Source organism: Bombina bombina, chromosome 6 (genome assembly GCF_027579735.1).
Source record: "Bombina bombina isolate aBomBom1 chromosome 6, aBomBom1.pri, whole genome shotgun sequence".
NCBI lineage: Eukaryota > Metazoa > Chordata > Amphibia > Anura > Bombinatoridae > Bombina > Bombina bombina.
In genome coordinates this window covers 714,345,321-714,357,843 of record NC_069504.1, presented here as the reverse complement: position 1 = coordinate 714,357,843, position 12,523 = coordinate 714,345,321, and the positions used below count along the sequence as shown (strand labels likewise).

The window sequence follows — 12,523 nt, the reverse complement described above, 5'->3', positions numbered from 1 at the left end:
ATCCAAAGGAACTCCAGACTCAGAAAACTTGTGCAAAAAGTTTATTCAGCAATGTTGCTCATGATAAGGTGCGTAACCAAGAATACACCTGACCGCGTTTCGCGCATGTGCACCATGCGCTTCAACAGATGGTAAAGATCTCAGAGAAAAGCAATGCCTATATGCAGACCAATCAACCAAATCAGGTAGTAGGAAATAACAGATGCATAATCATAATCTGTTAATTCAAACATGTCAATCCAACCTGAGCATGTCAGTGGTGTGACATAGGGGCATAGTATCTCACACAAGTCCATTTGTATATAGGTATTATACTCAAATTGATACATTACTTAAGTATGCGTTCATATCTTTCTTTTGAATAATCAAATTTATTATAGAGAACATCTTAAAAACTGAAGAATATTTACAAAAGAATATAAACACAAAAAGCAGTACATATACAAAAAACACATATTTAATGCTTTTTGGGACCCTCCAAGAACTAAGGGTTTAAATAAACCTAAGGTAAATACATAGATAAAACAGTAAGTACTTTAGGTGTCCCAATATTTGTTTATAATTCATTTACAAAATAAACAATAATAGAAAAAATGCAAAATAATTAAAAATCCTATATCAAAAAGAAATTTTCTATATGCATTATTGCCAAAGAAGATACTAAAAAATGATAAATCAAAAACAAAAACTGTATGAAAATATATGCTATTAAAAGGAGAAAAAATAATAAAAAACATAATTCAATGTTCTATGAAAGAATATTTAACTGGGAACAATTTAATCAAAGAAAAGATTCAAAGTTAGATCTAACAAATAAACCCCATATTTGTAATCCAAAAGGAAATGGCAATGAATGAACTTATTCAATAAATAGGTCTACATCCATTCTTTTATTCATGCCCTCTGGAATTCTAGTATGTAGCTTGACTATCCAAAAAAATCTCTTTTTCTACGAAGACTCTTTTCTCTATCGCCCCCACTTGGATGCTTTTTGATAATATCAATGCCAACACAGGAAAAGTACTTTGATCCAAAACCATGAAGTCTAAAATGTTTTGCTACAGGCGTTTTGGGTTCTTTATCCTCAAGGGGATCATTAAATGTTCAAGTACCCTATCCTTAAAGGGGGTGTCATGATCCCTACATATTGTTTAGAACAGTGAAGGCAATTAACCAGATAGATAACAAATTTTGAATTACAATCAATTCTATCCTAATATGAAATACTTGTTTTGTGACACTCGAAGAGAACGTATCAGTGACTAGAATACAGTGCAGGCCTTACATGGAACATGGCCACACTTAAACCCAATTCTAGAACTAAGCCAATTGATGTTAGTGGTGTCAGTAATGGTTTTTCCAACTAGGTTTTTTCTAGTTATATCCGCAATTGTAGGGGCTTTTCTAGATACACATTTTACCCCCATTAGTTAGTACTTCTATATTAGTTAAATTTTTCTTTACAATATTACATATATCTCGTATTGTCTACTGTATTCAGTAATGAATAATATGTTTTGTTCCAAAGAGTCTTTTTGACCAGTAGTAGGCAATTTGAACCTATTCTTATGTGGTATAAACAACTCCTTTCTATCAATTAAGGCTATCTGTTTCTCTAGTTTTTTAAGAGATGCTTTATGATATCCCCTCTCACTAATCTAGAGTCAGCTCTTGGGCTTGCACATAGTATTGGGTAATTCAGAACAATTTCTTGCGTAATCGCAGAATTGTGCTTTTGGTATACCCTCTCTTGAGTATGGGGGATATGGCAAGAATCAGCTCGCAAGATTGTATTACGTGCCAATGGTTTGCGAAAGGTAGAAGTGATAATTCTATCTGTCTAGTTTCAATCAGCCTGTGCTCTGGTGACATCACAGCTTTTTTTGGAGTGCTATTTAGCACCCAGGGCTGGATGTTACTGAGTCACAGGATGTGTACCTGACCGGTCTGGAGTGCAGTTCCTTCCATTGTTTTGTATTTTCTATGGGTGATTACAGCCACCTGTGGCACCCCTTCTTTGTTCTCAGTTTGTTTGGCTTTGTGAGCTCGCATGATGTGTGCCTGTGTTAGGGGACTCAGGCGGTGGAAAGGACCTTGACGTGGTGCCTGAACTTTCCCATTGGCCCAGATGCGGTGACTAACCTTTCCAGTTGTGATTTTATCTTAGCTGTGAGCTAGCTGGTGAGTGCTGGGGTGTTTCTATGTGTTGTATTACTTTTTATTTGTAATCTCCCTTGTTTCTTGCACCCATTCCGGACTGGGGTTAACTGCCTGTGGCTCTGGTGACATCACAGCTTTTTTGGAGTGCTATTTAGCACCCAGGGCTGGATGTTACTGAGTCACAGGATGTGTACCTGATCCGGTCTTGGATGTGCAGTTCCCTTCCATGTTTTGTATTTTCATATGGGTGATTACAGCCACCTGTGCACCCCCTTCTTTGTTCTCAGTTTGTTTGGCTTTGTGAGCTCGCATGATGGTGTGCCTGTGTAGGTACTCAGGCGTGGAAAGGACCTTGACGTGGTGCCTGAGCTTTCCCATTTGGCCAGATTGCGGTGACTAACCTTTCCAGTTGTGATTTATCTTAGCTGTGAGCTAGCTGGTGAGTGCTGGGTGTTTCTATGTGTTGTATTACTTTTTATTTGTAATCTCCCTTGTTTCTTGCACCCATTCCGGACTGGGGTTAACTGCCTGTGGCTCTGGTGACATCACAGCTTTTTTGGAGTGCTATTTAGCACCCAGGGCTGGATGTTACTGAGTAACAGGATGTGTACCTGATCCGGTCTTGGAGTGCAGTTCCCCTTCCATGTTTTGTATTTTCTACGGGTGATTACAGCCACCTGTGCACCCCTTCTTTGTTCTCAGTTTGTTTGGCTTAGTGAGCTCGCATGATGGTGTGCCTGTGTTAGGGACTCAGGCGGTGGAAAGGACCTTGACGTGGTGCCTGAGCTTTCCCATTTGGCCAGATGCGGTGACTAACCTTTCCAGTTGTGATTTATATCTTAGCTGTGAGCTAGCTGGTGAGTGCTGGGTGTTTCTATGTGTTGTATTACTTTTTATTTGTAATCTCCCTTGTTTCTTGCACCCATTCCGGACTGGGGTTAACTGCCTGTGGCTCTGGTGACATCACAGCTTTTTTGGAGTGCTATTTAGCACCCAGGGCTGGATGTTACTGAGTCACAGGATGTGTACCTGATCCGGTCTTGGAGTGCAGTTCCCTTCCATGTTTTGTATTTTCTATGGGTGATTACAGCCACCTGTGCACCCCTTCTTTGTTCTCAGTTTGTTTGGCTTTTGTGAGCTCGCATGATGGTGTGCCTTGTTAGGGACTCAGGCGGTGGAAAGGACCTTGACCGTGGTGCCTGAGCTTTCCCATTTGGCCAGATGCGGTGACTAACCTTTCCAGTTGTGATTTTATCTTAGCTGTGAGCTAGCTGGTGAGTGCTGGGTGTTTCTATGTGTTGTATTACTTTTTATTTGTAATCTCCCTTGTTTCTTGCCACCCATTCGGACTGGGGTTAACTGCCTGTGGCTCTGGTGACATCACAGCTTTTTGGAGTGCTATTTAGCACCCAGGGCTGGATGTTACTGAGTCACAGGATGTGTACCTGATCCGGTCTTGGAGTGCAGTTCCCTTCCATGTTTTGTATTTTCTATGGGTGATTACAAGCCACCTGTGCACCCCTTCTTTGTTCTCAGTTTGTTTGGCTTTGTGAGCTCGCATGATGGTGTGCCTGTGTTAGGGACTCAGGCGGTGGAAAGGACCTTGGACGTGGTGCCTGAGCTTTCCCATTTGGCCAGATGCGGTGACTAACCTTTCCAGTTGTGATTTTATCTTAGCTGTGAGCTAGCTGGTGAGTGCTGAGTGTTTCTATGTGTTGTATTACTTTTTATTTGTAATCTCCCTTGTTTTCTTGCACCCATTCCGGACTGGGGTTAACTGCCTGTGGCCTCTGGGTGACATCACAGCTTTTTTTGGAGTGCTATTTTAGCACCCATGGGCTTGATGTTACTGAGTCACAGGATGTGTACCTGATCCGGTCTTGGAGTGCAGTTCCCTTCCATGTTTTATATATATATATATTATATATATATATATATATATAAGACTCCATAACATCCAAAGGAACTCCGGACTCAGAAAAACTTGTGCAAAAAGTTTATTCAGCAATGTTGCTCATGATAAGGTGCGTAACCAAGAATACACCTGAACGCGTTTCGTGCATGTGCACATGCGCTTCAACAGAGGTAAAGATCTCAGAGAAAAGTCAATGCCTATATGCAGACCATCAACCAATCAGGTAGTAGAAAACAGATGCAAATCATAATCTGTTAATTCAACATGTCAAATCACCTGAGCATGTCAGTGGTGTGCATAGGGGCATAGTATCTCACACAAATCCATTTGTATATATATATATACTCAAATTGATACATTACTTAAGTATGCCGTTCATATCTTCTTTTGAATAATCAAATTTAGTATAGAGAACATCTTAAAAACTGAAGAATATTTACAAAAGAATATAAACACAAAAAGCAGTACATATACAAAAAACACATAATCTAATGCTTTTGGGACCTCCAAGAACTAAGGGTTTAAATAAACCCTAAGGTAAATACATAGATAAAACAGTAAGTACTTTAGGTGTCCCAATAATTGTTATAATTCATTTACAAAATAAACAATAATAGAAAAAATGCAAAATATTAAAAATCCTATATCAAAAAATAAATTTTCTATATGCATTATTGCAAAGAAGATACTAAAAAAATGATAAATCAAAAAACAAAAACTGTATGAAAATATATGTTATTAAAAGGAGAAAAAATAATAAAAAACATAATTCAATGTTCTATGAAAGAATATTTAACTGGGAACAATTTTAATCAAAGAAAAGATTCAAAGTTAGATCTAACAAATAAACCCGCATATTTGTAATCCAAAAGGAAATGGGCAATGAATGAACTTATTCAATAAATAGGTCTTACATCCATTCTTTTATTCATGCCCTCTGGAATTCTAGTATGTAGCTTGACTATCCAAAAAATCTCTTTTCTACGAAGACTCTTTTCTCTATCGCCCCCACTTGATGCTTTTTGATAATATCAATGCCAACACAGGAAAAGTACTTTGATCCAAAACCATGAAGTCTTAAAATGTTTTGCTACAGGCGTTTTGGGTTCTTTATCCTCAAGGGATCTTTAATGTTCAAGTACCCTATCCTTAAAGGGGGGTGTCATGATCCCTACATATTGTTTAGAACAGTGAAGACAATTAACCAGATAGATAACAAATTTTGAATTACAATCAATTCTATCCCTAATATGAAATACTTGTTTTGTGACACTCGAAGAGAACGTATCAGTGACTAGAATACAGGTGCAGGCCTTACATGGAACATGGCCACACTTAACCCAATTCTAGGACTAAGCCAATTGATGTTAGTGTGTGTCTGTAATTGGTTTTCCAACTAGGTTTTTTTCTAGTTATATCCGCAATTGTAGGGGCTTTTCTAGCTACACATTTTACCCCATTAGTTAGTACTTCTATTATAGTTAAATTTTTCTTTACAATATTACATATATCTCGATATTGTCTACTGTATTCAGTAATGAATAATATGTTTTTGTTCCAAAGAGTCTTTTTGACCAGTAGTAGGCAATTTGAACCTATTCTTATGTGGTATAAACAACTCCTTTCTATCAATTAAGGCTATCTGTTTCTCTAGTTTTTTAAGAGATGCCTTTATGATATCCCCTCTCAACTAATCTAGAGGTCAGCTCTGGGCTTGCACATAGTATTGGGTAATTTCAGAACAATTTCTGCGTAATTGCAGAAATTGTGCTTTTGGTATACCTCTCTTGAGATGGGGGATATGGCAAGAATCAGCTCGCAAGATTGTAATTACGTGCCAATGGTTTGCGAAAGGTAGAAGTGATAATTCTATCTTGTCTAGTTTCAATCAGTAAATCCAAAAAATGAATGCTGGTAGGGCTCGACTCAGCAGTGAAAGACAAGTTGTATCTATTATCATTCATAAATTCTACAAAAGAATCAACCATATAACCATTCTGTTTGTCCCAAATGACGATAATATCGTCAATGAAACGCCCATATAGAATCACATTGTCAGTGTATGGAAAATTATCTGCAAAGATGCGGTTAAATTTAAGCCAGCCCATATAGATGTTCGCATAGGCAGGGGCAAATTTAGCCCCCATGGCCGTACCGCTTTCTCTGCAGATAATAGTCACCTTGAAACATAAATAATTTGTGTTGCAACAAAAATGCTGTTACTTGAATTATGAAAGAGATAAAATCATCTCCATAATTAGAATGTCTATGGAACATTACATCAATTGCCTGTAGTCCCAAAGAGTGGGGTATATTGGAGTAAAGAGCCGCCACATCTATGGTCGCCCAAGTATAAGTATCATGCCAGGTTAGATCTCTAAGTTGTAAAATTAGATGGGCACTGTCCCTAATATAACCCGGTAGGGCCAAACATAGTAGGTTGTAACACATGATCCAAGCAACACCCCAACCTCTCGCAAAGTGACCATTACTAGCCACTATGGGCCGATCCGGAGGTTTGTCCATCCGTTTATGTATTTTCTGGGACTATGCAAAAGTATGGGGTGCTGGGTTCATCAACAAAAAGATAATCAGCCAGGTCCTTGTCCATAAAATTATTTTCAACAGCATGATCCAATAGATGGGAGAGTTTATTTTTAAAAGACTGGGTTGGATTAAATGTCAATTTAGTATATAAACCATTGTCACTTAATTGTGCATTTATTTCTGAATATAAAGTCTTTTTAATTTAACACTACCACTGCTCATCCCTTGTCAGCCTGGGTAATCATTATTTTTCATTCTTCTGTAATTTAATTAATGCTTGTCTTTGTTTTCTAGTAATGTTGTCATTTGTTATTTTTGAAAATTTGTTATGTTCTATTGACCTACAGAGGTCAGTCAATTCTTTTTCAACAACTCTCTGATATAAATCTAACAATTGGGTGTCTAGAATGGACTGGATAAAAATGTGAAGTACCTTTAAAGTGAAAAGAAGTGCAAGTGTCCTTAAGCGTATCCATGTGTCTAATAGTGTCTTGTTTGTAAACGAAAATCAGGTTAGTGAGATCAATTAGATCAGTATAGTTTCAAACCTACTGACTGGAATAGAAATGGAAGTCCCATCAGAGTGTTGTGTGTCCTGTGGTGTAATAAAGTGTTTCTTTAAAACTAACTATACGAACAAATTTGTTAACACTAATTCAAAATAATGTGCAGGTGCATATGATAAACCTTTATTAAGAAGATCAATTTCCACATTAGATAATTCATATTCAGAGAGATTGATTACTGCTATTTCTTTGCTGTTTTTCTGACCCTGCTGGGGTACTTAAACGAAGCTTTCGTTCGTTTTGGGTGTGCTAAGTCTGGGATAGGTTGTTTAATTAGAGTCTTCAATTTTATTTTTATTATTACCTTTGGATTTGTTTTTATTTTTGGAATTATATGACTTGTTTTGTCTACGGGGGTCTATGTTGCTGCCATGAATAGACTATGGTCCAATTCGTAATCTTTCAAATCCCTATGGTATTTCTGTACTTTACGATTGGACAAGGTGGTATCTAAATTTTCAATAGTTTCATTCAGTTGTTTGTTATAATCAATATACTTTTGTGTTGTTTCAAAAGGGTGTAAATCAGTAATGATCTTATTGATATCTACTTAGAATCAGTTCTCTTCCTCCTTTTTGTGTCTCAGCAACTGTTTCATTAGTATTAAGGAGCAATTGGTCAAACTTTCATTCCATTCCTCCATGAATTTCAAGGTGCTGAGAGCGAAATAGGGAATTTCTTTTTCATGCGCAGACCCCTAGGGACTTTGTTTTCAGAAATGTACAATTCCAAAAACTCTATGTCCCACCATAAATTTGTTTCCTTGAACTTCAATTGTTCCAAATTAGAAAAGCTACTAGTGAGTCATCCTCCTTAACGAGATCACTAACTAGGGTATCACCTTTAAGAGCTGTCTCCATAATTCGTTTTCTTCTGCCTTCATCTATAACCCCTGTGGGTATTGTACTAGTGGCCATTGTTGGAGATTGCTCAATGATATATATATATAAAAGTTAGACACAAGTTTTGCCCAATAACAAGCATCTACCTAGGAATTAATTAAATCTTCACAAAATACAAAAAGGAATAGGTAGTTAAAGCAATAATTACCAACAGTAATGATAGAAATATAGCTAAGTGGGAAGCAGAGTATAGTAACTATCAGATATAAATATGCTACATGTGCAAAAATAAACTTCTGAAGTAAGTGGCTGATTGATGGTATACATAAATAATTAAAGAAAGTTCGTCAGTCACTTTTAAGTCAAGCATCGTAGTCGACTTCGGCTCCAAACTGTAAAATCAATTCAGCAGTCACCAATAGTGTATTGGAAATGGAAACTTAGCTGTCCCCGCTTAGTCACTGAAAGCCAAAAACACATCTTATGAAGTGTTCCATCCACTGGACCAGGCAGTGGGGTAAAGTCAGTCGATGTAGTCAACATCCACCCGCACGTACCAAAAGGCTGCAAACCCCCAGTTGCGTCGGCAGAAATGTCCACAGACCGCTTGCTCTCTATTTCCTTGTGGTGGTCGAAGTGCTCTGACGTCGAAGCGTTCGGCGCTCGATTAGCGCTCCATGATGTGTCACGTACTGGAATGAAGTCCTCCTGGCTGCTGTGGTAAGCGGGCAAGGGGCAAGTCCTCAGAGAAACAAACAGCGAAACCCAATCGCTATATGCAAGACTCCATAACATCCAAAGGAGAAGAAACTGGAACTTGTGCAAAAAGTTATTCAGCAATGTTGCTCATGATAAGGTGCGTAACCAAGAATAGTCTTGTATATATATTATAATATATATATATTAATTAATATAATATATATAACTGTATATATATTATACTGTATATATATAATAATATATTATATATATATATATGGTAGCTGGTAGCCCAGCACTCCAACCTTAAGGGTGTAGTCAGTGCCCGGGTGCTGTCCTCAATTCCGTGCATATGTCAATCATTTATATAGAAGGGCACTCACAGGCATATTTATATGATATTCCACATGAAGTTTTATTTATAATACATTTCAGTTCATACTGTAATTGTCGACGTTTCGACCCATAATTTTGGGCCTTCTTCAAGACAGATGTGTCACGTATAAGACATAAATTCAACCATTCAAGTTGGCATCGCTGCCGTACTCCCAGATAAGTCTGATCAAACTTATCTGGGAGTACGCAGCGATGCCAACTTGAATGGCTCAATTTATGTCTTATACGTAACATATCTGTTAGAAGAAGGCCCAATTAGGGCCGAAAACATCGACAATTACAGTATGAACTGGATGTATTATAAATAAAATTCATGTGGATTATCATATAAATATGCCTGTTGAGTGCCCTTCTATATAAATGATTGAGATATTATATATACAGGGGGTTGAAAAAGTTGTGCCAATGAGCAAGTGGTCCTATGAAATTTCTTAGAGGTCCCATTTTTTACTTTATATTTTTGAGTCACGGGAATGTGTAAAATTGAAAAATCATGATACACGCTTGTATTTAACAAAAAATCACTTTCTATACACTCAAAATGAATATGAAGTTCTAAAATGCTTAAGAAAAGATCCTCCAGGTGTTGCACACCCTCTTCAACACCTCTATGTTAGCACACCTCTATGTTAGCCACACCTCTATGTAAGCACACCTCTATTTAAAGCACACCCCTTCTATTTTAAGCACACCTCTATTTTAAGCAGGCCTCTATGTAAAGCCACACCTCTAAGTAAAGCACACCCTCTATTTTAAGCACACTTCTATTTTAAGCATGCCTCTATGTAAAGCACACCTCTATTTAAAGCACACCTCTATGTAAAGTACACCTCTATTTAAAGCACACCTCTATTTAAAGCGCACTCTTATGTAAAGCAGCACCTCTATTTAAAGCACACCTCTATGTAAAGCACACCCTCTATTTAAAGGGCACACCTCTATGTAAAGCACACCTCTATTTAAAGCACACCTCTATGTAAAGCACACCTCATTTAAAGCACAACTTTATTTAAGCCACACCTCTATTCAATCACACCTCAATTTAAGCACAACCTCTATTCAAGCACACCTCTATTTAATGCACACCTTTGACAGACCTCTATATATGCTTTTTCAAACAGTGCCCCTTAAATTAATATAATAAATCTGAATAACCTTTCTGCTTAAAGAAGCAGTATACACCAATTTTTTTATAACTGCATGTAATTAGACAACTACTATAAAGAAGAATATGCACAGATAATTATCTAAAAATCCAGTATAAAACTTTTTTAAAACTTACTTAGAATCTCCCAGTTTAACATTGTTTGTTAAGGTTTGGGCTGGGAGAAACAATATGAGGAGAAACTCCCCCCCCCTCCTCTCCTTGCCGCCATATGAAAAGACAGTGTCAGGGTGCCAGGAATCAGACTGAGACAAGAAGTGCAAAAATAATCAACACCTTTATTAATAGCAAAAAATAATAAAAAGTCCACAAGTCAAAGTAACAAGCCAGAAATCAAAACCAGAGCTGTAGTCAGACGAGCCGAGTCAGGAGCCAAAGCGAATAGTCAGAAGAGCCGGAATCAGGAACAAGGAAAACAGGCAGAGTCAGGAACAAGCCAGGGATCAGGAACCAGGAAGGACGTCAGGCAGCCAGGTAATACACAGGAACTCTCACAAACAGGTCTGAGACAACGCAAAGCCAAAGCATACTGAACAGAGGCCCTTTAAATAATGAGTGATGACATCACAATTCTGAGACTGCATCCTGTCTCACATGGATGATGCACACAGTCCTGGCCATAAAAGGAAGTGCAGGAATTGAGCAGCATCCCCCACAATGCACCATAGTCAGGAAGAGAGGTGAGTAAAATGGCTGCCAGCAGCACATGGCAAACACAACAGGGAAAAATCCCTGACAAGTACCCTCCCCTCAACGACCCCTCCCCCATGGGAGGACAAAAGCTTATTGGGGGAAATGGGCATGGAGGCACGGAGGGTGGTGGGAGCATGAACATCAGAGAGGGAACCCAAGAACGCTCCTCTGGACCATAGCCTCTCCAGTGAACCAAATACTGTACACGGCCCTCTGGACATACGAGAGTCAATAATGCTGCTGACCTCATACTCTCTCAAGGTTGTCAACAAAGATAGGATGGGGACGAGGCAACACAGTGGTAAACCGATTACAAACCAATGGTGCAATGGCTGCATAGAACGATGAAGGCAATCCTGAATCTGCACCCACGTGAATGGAGTTGCCAGAGATGCTCTCCAAAGCCGGAATACCCTGAGACATGAATGAATTGGGCAACAAGGATGGTTGAAACCCATAATTCGCCTATGAACGGGGATATCTTGGAAGAAGCATTAATAGCACTATTATGAGCAAACTCTGCTCCAAGGTAACAGTTCAGACCATTATTGTGGTGATTTGAGACATAGCAACGGAGGAACTGTTCCAGAGCTTGATTAGACCGTTCCGCAGCCCCATTGGATTGAGGGTGATATGCAGAGCAGAAGGAAAGGCTGGATCCCCATTTGAGCACAAAAGGAAACGCCAAAATCTGGAGACAAACTGGCTACCCCGGTCCGACACTATCTCCTTGGGTAACCCATGTAAACGGAAGACCTCACCCGGGCAAAATTGAAGCAAGCTCCTGAGTCAGTAGGCAGCTTCATCAAGGGAATGCAATGTGACATTTTAGAAAAAACCGGTCAACCACCATAAGGCTAACAGTATTGCCATTGGAAACAGGGGAGCTCGACAATGAAGTCCATGGAAAGATGTGTCCAAGGATGCTCACCATTTGCAATAGGTTGAAGAAGACCCACAGAAAGACGTCAGAGGAGTCTTATTCTGTGCACAAACTGAGCAGGAGGCAACATACGCAGCAATATCAGAACGAAGAACTGTCCACCAGAATTGTCGAGTGACAGACATAATCATTTGGTTCTTGCCTGGGTGACTGCAGCTTTAGGATAGTGGTAAGTGTGCAAAAGTTTAGTTTGAAGATTCTCAGGAACAAAAACACTTACCAACTAGGTTTCTCAGGAGGTGCATTGGTTTGTGCAGCCAGGATCTCCTCCCCCAAGGGAGAAGTCAAATTAGTACGTATTGGTAGTCAAAATATGGTTAGGAGGTATAACAGGAGTAGGTACAGACTCCTCCCTGGACAGAGGCAAAAATTGTCGAGAGAGGGCATCAGTCCTAACATTCTTACTACCAGGCAGGTAGGAGACCACATAATTAAACCGAGACAAAAATAGCGCCATCTGGCCTGTCGGGGCAACAAACGTTTTGCTTCAGATAGATAAGGTTAAATTCTTATGGTCAGTAAGAATGAGCACTGGCATTCTAGTACCCTCTGAGAAGATGCCTCCATTCCTTAAGTGCCTAAATTATGGCCAGTAAT

General features: G+C 38.9%; 1 protein-coding gene across 1 annotated transcript in view; it reads right to left on the bottom strand.

The window, feature by feature from the left end:
- LOC128663525 (potassium channel subfamily T member 2-like) overlaps window positions 1-12,523 on the bottom strand; it is a 772,127-nt gene that overhangs the window by 32,578 nt on the left and 727,026 nt on the right. The window lies entirely within an intron of this gene.